Source organism: Schistocerca piceifrons, unplaced genomic scaffold, assembly GCF_021461385.2.
Source record: "Schistocerca piceifrons isolate TAMUIC-IGC-003096 unplaced genomic scaffold, iqSchPice1.1 HiC_scaffold_1133, whole genome shotgun sequence".
Classification (NCBI taxonomy): Eukaryota; Metazoa; Arthropoda; class Insecta; order Orthoptera; family Acrididae; genus Schistocerca; species Schistocerca piceifrons.
The window spans coordinates 12501-22500 of NW_025726943.1; positions in this window are offsets into that span (position 1 = coordinate 12501).

Consider the following 10000-nt stretch of genomic DNA (forward strand, 5'->3'; position numbering starts at 1 on the left):
GGATCCGACGGAACTACGCCACCCATGCCGGCAAAACAGTATCGCCATCTATGAAAATAGGGCGACACCACATGCAATACCGCCATCTATGCGCATCTGACAACACTACGTCCGCACCACAAAACATACCGCCATCTGTAGGTCTCCCGCAACATGACCTCCTGCAACGACGCTACCGCCATCTATGAGACGCCAAGCCGACTAAGACAGCGATGGCGCCACAGTGGCCGCCTTTCGACGCCACCCACAAAGGCTGCAGCCTCTGTCGACCATAGCACCCAATCTCCAGTGGCTCTGCCGCACGAAGCCGTGGACCGGCAATGACGCCACCCGCACCCGTTCGTGCACCACCCCAACCGCCAAACTCGCACCTCCAGCGGATGAACGGCGGACGTTTCCCGCACTCGTAAAGTGCAATCCACCCCTATAACTTGCGTTTCATGAAGAGTTATTTCCAATATGCGACATTCCCGCTGTCCGTATACATGAGCCGCGACCTGTACCACTTACGAGCGAGAGACGCGATCGCGTTGCTCACTGTACGGCGTCCGATACCGAGCCATCAGCATGTCGGTCCCCATGCGCGTTGCACTCGCACTCGCAGTCGCAAAAACGTGGGGCAAATATATTACGCGGAAGAGTTATAACAGACCGAGCCCCACTGCATGGGGGGAGTCTTTGTCACTAATGTACACAGATGGAACATTTTGGACTGGAACCAGATTACCCGTACACACGGCGCTGATTAGTAATCAATGCAGAGCCATCAAACTACAGCAAATATACACAACTGTCCGTATACATGCTGAAAGAGTCTGCCCAAAATGGGAACCACACGTCAGCCAGACACTCTGATCACGCACCACTCTCTGCTTCTAACAGGCGCACATACAATATGTAAGCACCAGCATGGAACAACATCCAGTGCATCTTCTCCGCCACATTACACAATCCACACTATCACAACCAGACCAGGAGGTCCGTGCGGAAAATACAATATCCCAGCCTTTCGACATCCACCATTGCGCAGACCAGGCACCAACACCCACACATGTCCTATACAACGGTGCACCCAACATCACAATAGTACCTCCTGTCACAGCGCACAAACAATGACATGAGTCAAAGACACAGGTCTCACACAAGCATAGAATTGGAGCGCCGCCTCTAATAAGCCAAAGGTGCATCCTGACGTGACAAATCTGATCATGTCACAAGCATTCACTTACTATAATCACTATCAACGAACCTGCCGCCCCCGCCCCCCCCCCCCCCTACACCTTTCCGTACAACAACGTGTAACCTAACCTAACCTAACCTAACCTATGTTGTACCTTAACCTAACCTATGTTGTACCTTAACCTAACCTATGTTGTACCTTAACCTAACCTATGTTGTACCTTAACCTAACCTATGTTGTACCTTAACCTAACCTATGTTGTACCTTAACCTAACCTATGTTGTACCTTAACCTAACCTATGTTGTACCTTAACCTAACCCATGTTGTACCTTAACCTAACCCATGTTGTACCTTAACCTAACCCATGTTGTACCTTAACCTAACCCATGTTGTACCTTAACCTAACCCATGTTGTACCTTAACCTAACCCATGTTGTGCCTCAACCTAACCCATGTTGTGCCTCAACCTAACCCATGTTGTGCCTCAACCTAACCCATGTTGTGCCTCAACCTAACCCATGTTGTGCCTCAACCTAACCCATGTTGTGCCTTAACCTAACCCATGTTGTGCCTTAACCTAACCCATGTTGTGCCTTAACCTAACCCATGTTGTGCCTTAACCTAACCCATGTTGTGCCTTAACCTAACCCATGTTGTGCCTTAACCTAACCCATGTTGTGCCTTAACCTAACCCATGTTGTGCCTTAACCTAACCCATGTTGTCGCCTTAACGTAACCCACGTTGTCGCCTAAACCTGCTCTGTAATTGTTATACGACTCGTTCAATTACTGTAGTGTTGCCCACCCGCAACCCTCGCAATATAGTTCGCTACTCGCACTGCCCGCACCCCTGTGTATCGCTTCATGTTAAACACCATGCAAGTCTTGCTCACTTTCCACATGCTCCTGCTGTACACTGTAATGTGGATGGCAGCAGGACGTACATGCCGCCCCTCCCCACGTCCCCACCTTGCCCCCTGCCTTCGCAAGCTGGTTGGTGAGAAGTTTGCATGTTCAATGCCCTTCGCATGCGACGTACTCAGGCTACGTTGTGGTGCGGCCTGTGTCAACTGTCCGCTGATGTCGTACGCGTGAACCACAATCTGTACTGCACATTCGTCCTTATGTACTGAATGATACATCGTGGCACATGTGTGACCGCACAACGACTGCGCCCAAAAACGGCGGACCATACAGTGCAAATATTGTGCACGCAGCTACGTGTCGTCTCCCTATGAGAGCTGGATTGCAGTGTGGTACGCCATAGAGACGTGTGGGAGGAACGGACGCCGTGGATGGCGATCAGCATGAGCTGTCTGTTGATGTATTCGGACCTAGTCGTCTCTCCTCACACACCGTGATGGCATGGTGCACCGCGTTCCATATCTGCGACATGCTACAGAGGCCGGTTGACAGTCGTTCGAGCAATGGACATCGCATACGTACGGGGGCCACCTTCCACGTATTGTCTAGGCGTGCACATTTTGTTGCGTGTATGTGGGCAGACGTAGTGTGGCGTGACACCTGACACAGGCATGCAATAATCGTTGAAGTTGCAAATGGCGATGGACGCCTGCGTTTTCTGGTGAAGTTACGCAAATGAACAAATGGTAACCTGTTGTGGTGCGGTTGTTCTCGCTAGGGGTGAATCGGTGATGGCGACGATAGGTTGAGGTACTAACCGGTTGTTCCAGCGATACCCACCATGCCGACGAAACTGAACGGCATCTGGGTGTGAAGCGATACGCGGCGGTGGCTGGGTGGGACCGTCCCCGGCCGGTGAGGGGGCGCCTCCCGGCGTGCTGGCCGCGCGGTGCGTGGGCGCACGCGCTACAGCCGGCTGGTGGGGGCGGCCAGTGGCAGGCGCGCCGGCCGACGGACGCGGCAGGCGTCGCAGCTGCGCGCCGGCGCACCCTGCGCGCGGCGCCGTGCGGCCAAAGTAGGTCCTCGCGGGCCCGGTGCGAAGCGCGGTGGACATCTTCAGTGTGCTGGTCCGATTGAGGACTGTGTGCGTTGAGGATGCGCCGCCGCCCGGCGCTCGGCGCCGCGACGCCGTCTGCTGCTCGGTCGCCCCAGCGGTTCTCGCTGGTGGTTTGTATCGCAGCTGTGCGGATGTGTTGGCGCGTGCGCTGTGCTGGGAGAGTTCGCTTCGGCACCCAAGTGGGGCTTTTGTCCTTCTGTGGCGCTGGCGTTGGAGCTGCCGGTCACCGTAGGTGGCGCGTGTTGTCTCCCGCCGGCAATGCCACGACAGCACGCTCCCGGGCCTCTGTCGGCAGCGGCAAGCTCAGTTGGGAGCACGGGTGGTCGCACCGAAAGCGTCTACTCGCCTAACTCCGGGCGATTGCGCCTCTCTCGAACCCGACCAAGTACTTGGGACGGCGCTGCGCGCCGCCGGGACCTGAGAGGGTTTCGAGGTGTATTGTGCAGGGGAGCTCAGCCTCCTCCTGTTTGCAGAATGATTGAGCGGACGCTTGCGTGTTCGCGCGGGCCCCCGGGACACACTCCCGGGCGGCCGGCTGCTCAGCTCTAGTTGACGCAGCTCCCTGGTTGATCCTGCCAGTAGTCATATGCTTGTCTCAAAGATTAAGCCATGCATGTCTCAGTACAAGCCGCATTAAGGTGAAACCGCGAATGGCTCATTAAATCAGTTATGGTTCCTTAGATCGTACCCACGTTACTTGGATAACTGTGGTAATTCTAGAGCTAATACATGCAAACAGAGTCCCGAGTCTGGCGTGAGGTCAGTCGCTTGACGGCGCGTCTCGGCGCGGGCCCGCCCGTTGCCGGCGCGCCGTAAGGCACGGAGGCTCGCACTGGGGCGTATCGCTTTCCAGTCGGGCGTGCCGCGGCAGTCCTCACTCGGGGAAGTGAAGCGTCTCTTACAGCCTCTCCTTCCCAAGTGGCTCTTTCCGCCTTCCCGTGGTGCCAGACGTCAAGCTCGGCATTTTGCCTTGCGTCAAAAGGGAGAGCTGCGACCCAACCCGATGCGAAAGCGAAGGGTGCGTGGCACAGGGGGAGCTGTGTCGAGGGACCGAACATCAGTCCCTTTCTGTTCGCAGGGCACAGACCATCACGTGCTCTGCATGCCGGCGGTCTCGTTTGTCGGCGTGGGATCGCGGCGCGAGTCGGCAAGGGCGCTTCGCCGCGCCCCTGGGTAACCGGGGCGTGTTCTGCCAAACCCAGGAGGTGGTGACATCACCTGGGCCAGGTTAGATGGGTCCAGACCGCCGAACGTCTGGGGGACCGGCCCGCCACCTGAGTAGGAGTGGGTCCTTGGCCAGATGGTGGAAACTCGGGCTAGTAGGCGGCGAAGGGCGAGAGGTGCATCCGCCTCTCCGGAGTGCGGGGTGCAGTTGCCGAGGAGCGTCGCGTGAAATCATCGATGACGGGGACACCGACGAGGACCAGTGCACTGGCGACGGTGCGCTGAACCTGGCAGCTCGGAAGTGCCCTTGACCTAGGGGCGAGGTCGGTGGGCGAGCTGCAGAAGTCCCCCCCCATGCCAGAGGAGCCGGTCCGGGGCAAGAGACGGGCTCCCACTTCTTTTTATCACTCGTCAATCATGGCTGACAACGAAACGAGTGATACGTGTGCGCCTCAACGAGCTTCCATTGCGCCTGATCCCTCTCCACAGGACGAGCAGGGACAGGCAAAGAATGAAACTGTTATGGAGAGATACACTAGGATAGCGTCGCTCATGGAGCAACAAATCAAAAACGGCAAGATAAGCCAAGCTGGTCTTGCCATTATTAAAAATGAGTTGGCAGCATGGGCTATTGCCCACGCCAAACTAGAAGGTAGGGCAGAAGAACTCGAAAAAGAGAATGAAAGACTAAGAAAGCAACCAGCCAAGACGTGGGCAGCTGTGGCCGCGCAAGCGCCCACAAAGCGCCCACAAAACTCGACGAAAGACACAATTGACAGAATCACAAAGAGAACTGACACGGCTGTCTTCCTCAGGACACTTCCTGGGCAAGACACCAGTGTCAAAAAGATTCAAGAACTGTTCACAAAAAACATAGATCCTGTTAAAGACAAGATACGAATCAAAAGAATAAAACCAAGTAGAAACTCTGTCATAGTTGAAGTTGCTTCTGAGAATGACAAAGAAAAACTGTTGACCAATCAGAAACTGAACTCGGTGGTTAAATGCGAACCACCGAGGAAACGAAATCCTTTAGTCATATTATATGACGTACCATCAATAATGACCAATGAGGAATTAATAGACACAATCAGGCTGCAAAATTTTGAGGAGATAAATGAAGAGGAATTCAAAAACTGTTTTAAATTAAAATTTAAGACTGGGCCACGGGGTCGTGATGTCGTTCATCACGTCGCCGAGGTGTCAGCACAAATGTGGCGGAACATCACAACAATGGGCAAAATATATATCGGCTTTCACGCCGTTAATGCTAGAGACTATGTCGTGGTACCTCGCTGCCACAACTGTGGTGACCTGGATCACGTCTTGAGGCTGTGCACCAGGGAGCCGGCATGCACTAAATGTGGGGAACATGGTCATAGCCGCAAAGACTGTAAGGCGGCGGCGGTCTGCATACCGTGTAAGAATAGAGGCAAGAAGTCTTGCGGAGCCACAGGCAGGAATTGCCCTACATATAGGATGCTGGAGCAAAGACTCATCTCCAGAACAGACTATGGCTGAGCCAGGAACACCAAATAGGATGCCAAAACGGAAGTCCCCGAGCAAAAGGAGGAGGGATGCCGTGAGGGCAAACAGATTTAAGGAGTTTCTGAGGTCGCTCTGCGGCGCCTCTAGAACTGAAACACGAGATAAAGAAACCCAGACTGACTTTCCAACAATGGACATTGGTATACAAACCAATCTCCCCCTCACGACTGAAACTCTCTCCTCTGGAAGCCGGGGAAAAAAGCCGATAATACACCTACAACGGCAAGGGCATCCTGTAACTGTGGCAACGTCGAAAGACAATCACATTGTAACATCAAAAGACAATCAAATCAATCATATAAATCAACTACCGGTTCAAGAAAATACAGTGACAAGCTCAAGCACGAGCCCCACTGTACAGAGCTCATCAGTTGTCAGAGTCCCACCGGTTGATCCGGTGAGGGTATACCCAAATTTGGAGTATACTATGCAATTATCTAGATTGGAGCAGCCGGCAACCCTGACCACTGCCTTACGACATGTGGTCCGGGTAGGACATGAAGACGGTAGAAAGGTAACCTTCTCGGTTATGGAGGCTGTTGACAGAATCCAGCTAAAATCAGTGAATCTCCCCACCGACTTCGGAGCCTTGCGTGATCTGCTCAAGAAAGTTTTCGACAGACGAGGTGAGAAATTTGACCTTGACGAAATTTACCAGCAATCAGTAATAGCACACGGACGGATTGCTTTCGACTGGAGCAAGAATTGGCCGCATGACCGAATACATACATATTACCCTTAATGACTAAAATTACCATTGGACAACTTAACAGTCATAATAGCAGACTCGTCATGCAGGAGCTCCGGAGGGAGGTGGAAGAGAGGAGACTAGATGTACTCTGTCTACAGGAGCCATACTCCCTGGCTGGAAAGATAGCTTTTGCCGCTGCAGGCTGGCAAATAGTCAGCACGGGAGATAACCCGAAGGCAGTGATTATAATCACAAATAAGCTCCTCAGAGTTACCACATTATCACAATTCGCAACTAGCCACTGCAACGTCGTGGAGCTTCAAACCCCCATGGGAACAATAATCCTCATAAACATGTATTTTCAATATGGGGATAATATAGAACTTTATATTGACCACCTGGCTAGAGTCACCACGGCGTTGCAGGGAAGAAAAATAGTAGTAACAGCAGACATTAATGCAAAATCCCCCCTGTGGTACAGTGGCACAAGGGATGCTAACGGTGAAAAAGTTGAGGAACTTATAATGGCATCACAACTTGTGGTGGCTAACAGGCCTGGAAATCCTCCTACATATGCTGCAGGGGGAGGACAGGGCACAAATATTGATGTGACCCTCATAACACCAAATTTGGTTAACTCTATTCAAAATTGGAGAGTACTAGAGAATGCCACCACAAGCGATCACAACTTGATATCCTTTACCTTGGGCGAAAGAGAGTGCCGCTGGGCCACGGGGTGGGAGGTGCAACTAAATTATAGAAGAGCTGACTGGGAGCGCCTAGCAAGGGAGTGTGACATTCCTCCATTACCTGAAGGTGACATGTATCTAGACATAGACATTGACCAAAGAACAGAGGAGCTGGTGAATGCAGTGACAAGAGCGGTGAAGGCAGCCGTACCTACAAGGAGGAGGGCCATGGCGGCCTCTCCGTCACCATGGACTGCAGAACTAGGTGAACTGCGTCGATCTGTCAGAAGGTTAAGAAGGCACTACCAGCGCAGTGTCGTCTGGCAAGAACGCCAAAGGTGGCAGATATTATACAGGGAGGAAAAGCAGAAGTTCCAAAAGGAACTACGCGAAGTTAGGATGCGAAGTTGGGAGAATTTTGTGCTTAACCAGCTGGTCACGGACCCATGGGGGCTCCCATACAAGCTGGTAAGGGAAAAAATCCGCTCTCCTCTGGAGTTATCAACAGTCAGGTACGGAGACAGGATGACGGAGTCCTGGCAGGAAACTGCGGGGGTCCTCCTCCAGTCTCTGCTGCCTGACGACAATGCGGAAGGGGAAACAGAAGGGCAGAAACAACTTAGAAACGAAGACCAGGAGGAATACGGAAATGAGACGGCTGTCTACCCTTTTTCAGAGGAGGAGGTGGCAGCTCATATAAGATCACTGAAAATAGGTAAAGCTCCTGGGCCGGACGGCATTGTGGCGGAGGTGGTGAAGTTTCTGGCGCCACAATTAACTGCGCCATTAACGCATCTTTACAACGAGTGTCTCCGACAGAGGAAATTTCCGAAGAGATGGAAAACAGCAAATGTAATCATCATAAAGAAAGGAATAGACAAGGACCCAGCAAATGTGAAATCTTACAGGCCGATTTGCCTGTTGGACATATTCGGTAAAATATTAGAGAAACTGCTGGCTGACAGATTGACGGCACACCGAGTGTTGTGCGGGGTGAGTGACAGGCAGTTCGGTTTTAGGCCGGGGCGATCAGCATCTGATGCTATTGCTCTGGCGGCTGAGGTCTGTAGCTCGACCCCGCATAAATACGTGGTTGGCATCATGGTGGATATCAGTGGCGCCTTTGACAACCTTTGGTGGCCTTCGCTCTTCTCCTGCTTGCGGGAGAAAGAGTGTCCAGGGCCGCTATATGGCTGCCTGAGGAGCTATTGTAAGGATCGGGAGGTCTGGTTATCATCGTCTAGCGAAAGAGTTGGAAAGGTAATCACTAAAGGATGTCCCCAAGGCTCTGTCTTAGGACCCCTTTTCTGGGATATCCATATGGAGCCATTACTAGATAAATTGCAACAAAGCAATGAGGTGCTAGAGGTGATAGCCTACGCGGATGACCTCCTCCTGTTGGTTGGCGGCCGTAGCCGCGAGGACATAGAACCAAAAATAGAGACAGCACTAGACAAACTTCAGAAGTGGTGCCAATCGACAAAAATGACGATATCACCTAGTAAATCGACTTACTTACTACTGAAAGGGAACCTTATTAGAAACCCGACTGTTAGAATAGATGGTTCACCAGTTCTCCGACGACGAGAGACACGTTACCTGGGAGTTATCATTGATGAGAGGTGGAATTTTGGGAAGCATATTGAAACAGTCACCCAGAGAGCCCTTCAGATATTAAATAACTTAATCTCCATAGGCCACAAAAGATTTCATCTTCCTCCACACCTAATTAGACTTTACCATAATAGTATTCTAACCTCAGTAGTGGGCTACGGCTCGGGAGTCTGGGCGCACAGGCTCACGAGGGTGGTGCCCGCCATGGCAGTGAGAAGGGTTCAGAGAAGCATGATATTAAGATCAGTAGGGGCCTATAGAACATCTCCAGGGGGAGCCCTATTAATAATAATGGGGCTCTGTCCCCTGGATATAAAGATTAGAGAACAGGCGGCTTGGTATTGGGCCAAGAGGGGAAATAATGAGAAAATTGCTGAGATCATGGGTATCAGATTAAGGGACAAAAGAGAGATAAGGTCAAAAGGGGAAGAGCTCTGGCAGGAGCTTTGGGAAGCAGAAGAGACTGGACGAAGAACTTTCCAGTTCCTACCCGAGGTGAGGGAGCGACTTGGCCTGAAGTACTTTGAGCCCACGCGAGGGTTGATCCACTTTCTCACTGGCCATGGACCCTACCCGACATATTTATGTCGGTTTGGGAAAAGGGCGACACCAGCGTGTGACTGTGGCGATCCGGAGGGCACGCCTGAGCACGTGGTCTATGAGTGTCCCCTCTTCAATGATATCGCCAACGGACTACGAGACAGACTACCCAACCGAGACACATACCAATTACTTAGACGAGAAGAAACGTTTCAGACCTTGAACACCCTGGCTAACGAGATATCACGCAAAGTATTAATCGACTACTTAGGAGAAATACATTAAAAAAATGAGCGACAATAACCACCAACTGAGTCCAAGAGCCCTGCTCCCATACCGCCTGTGCATGGACTGGCCGACTACCTCTAAGTTGGGAACCGCCACGTGCAGGACTAGGGGGAGTAGGGAACAACAACCGATTGCGACACACACTTACCGGACATGACGTAGGATAGAGTAGTTTGTAGGAATTAGACATAGGAAATTAAGATAGGGACTGCAGCGAATAAACATCGAGGCCCGCCCAGTGCCAGGGGCATGCTCTTCGGGGTTAGCTCGAAGAGCAGGGCAGTAAAAGTAGGTTTATATCTTC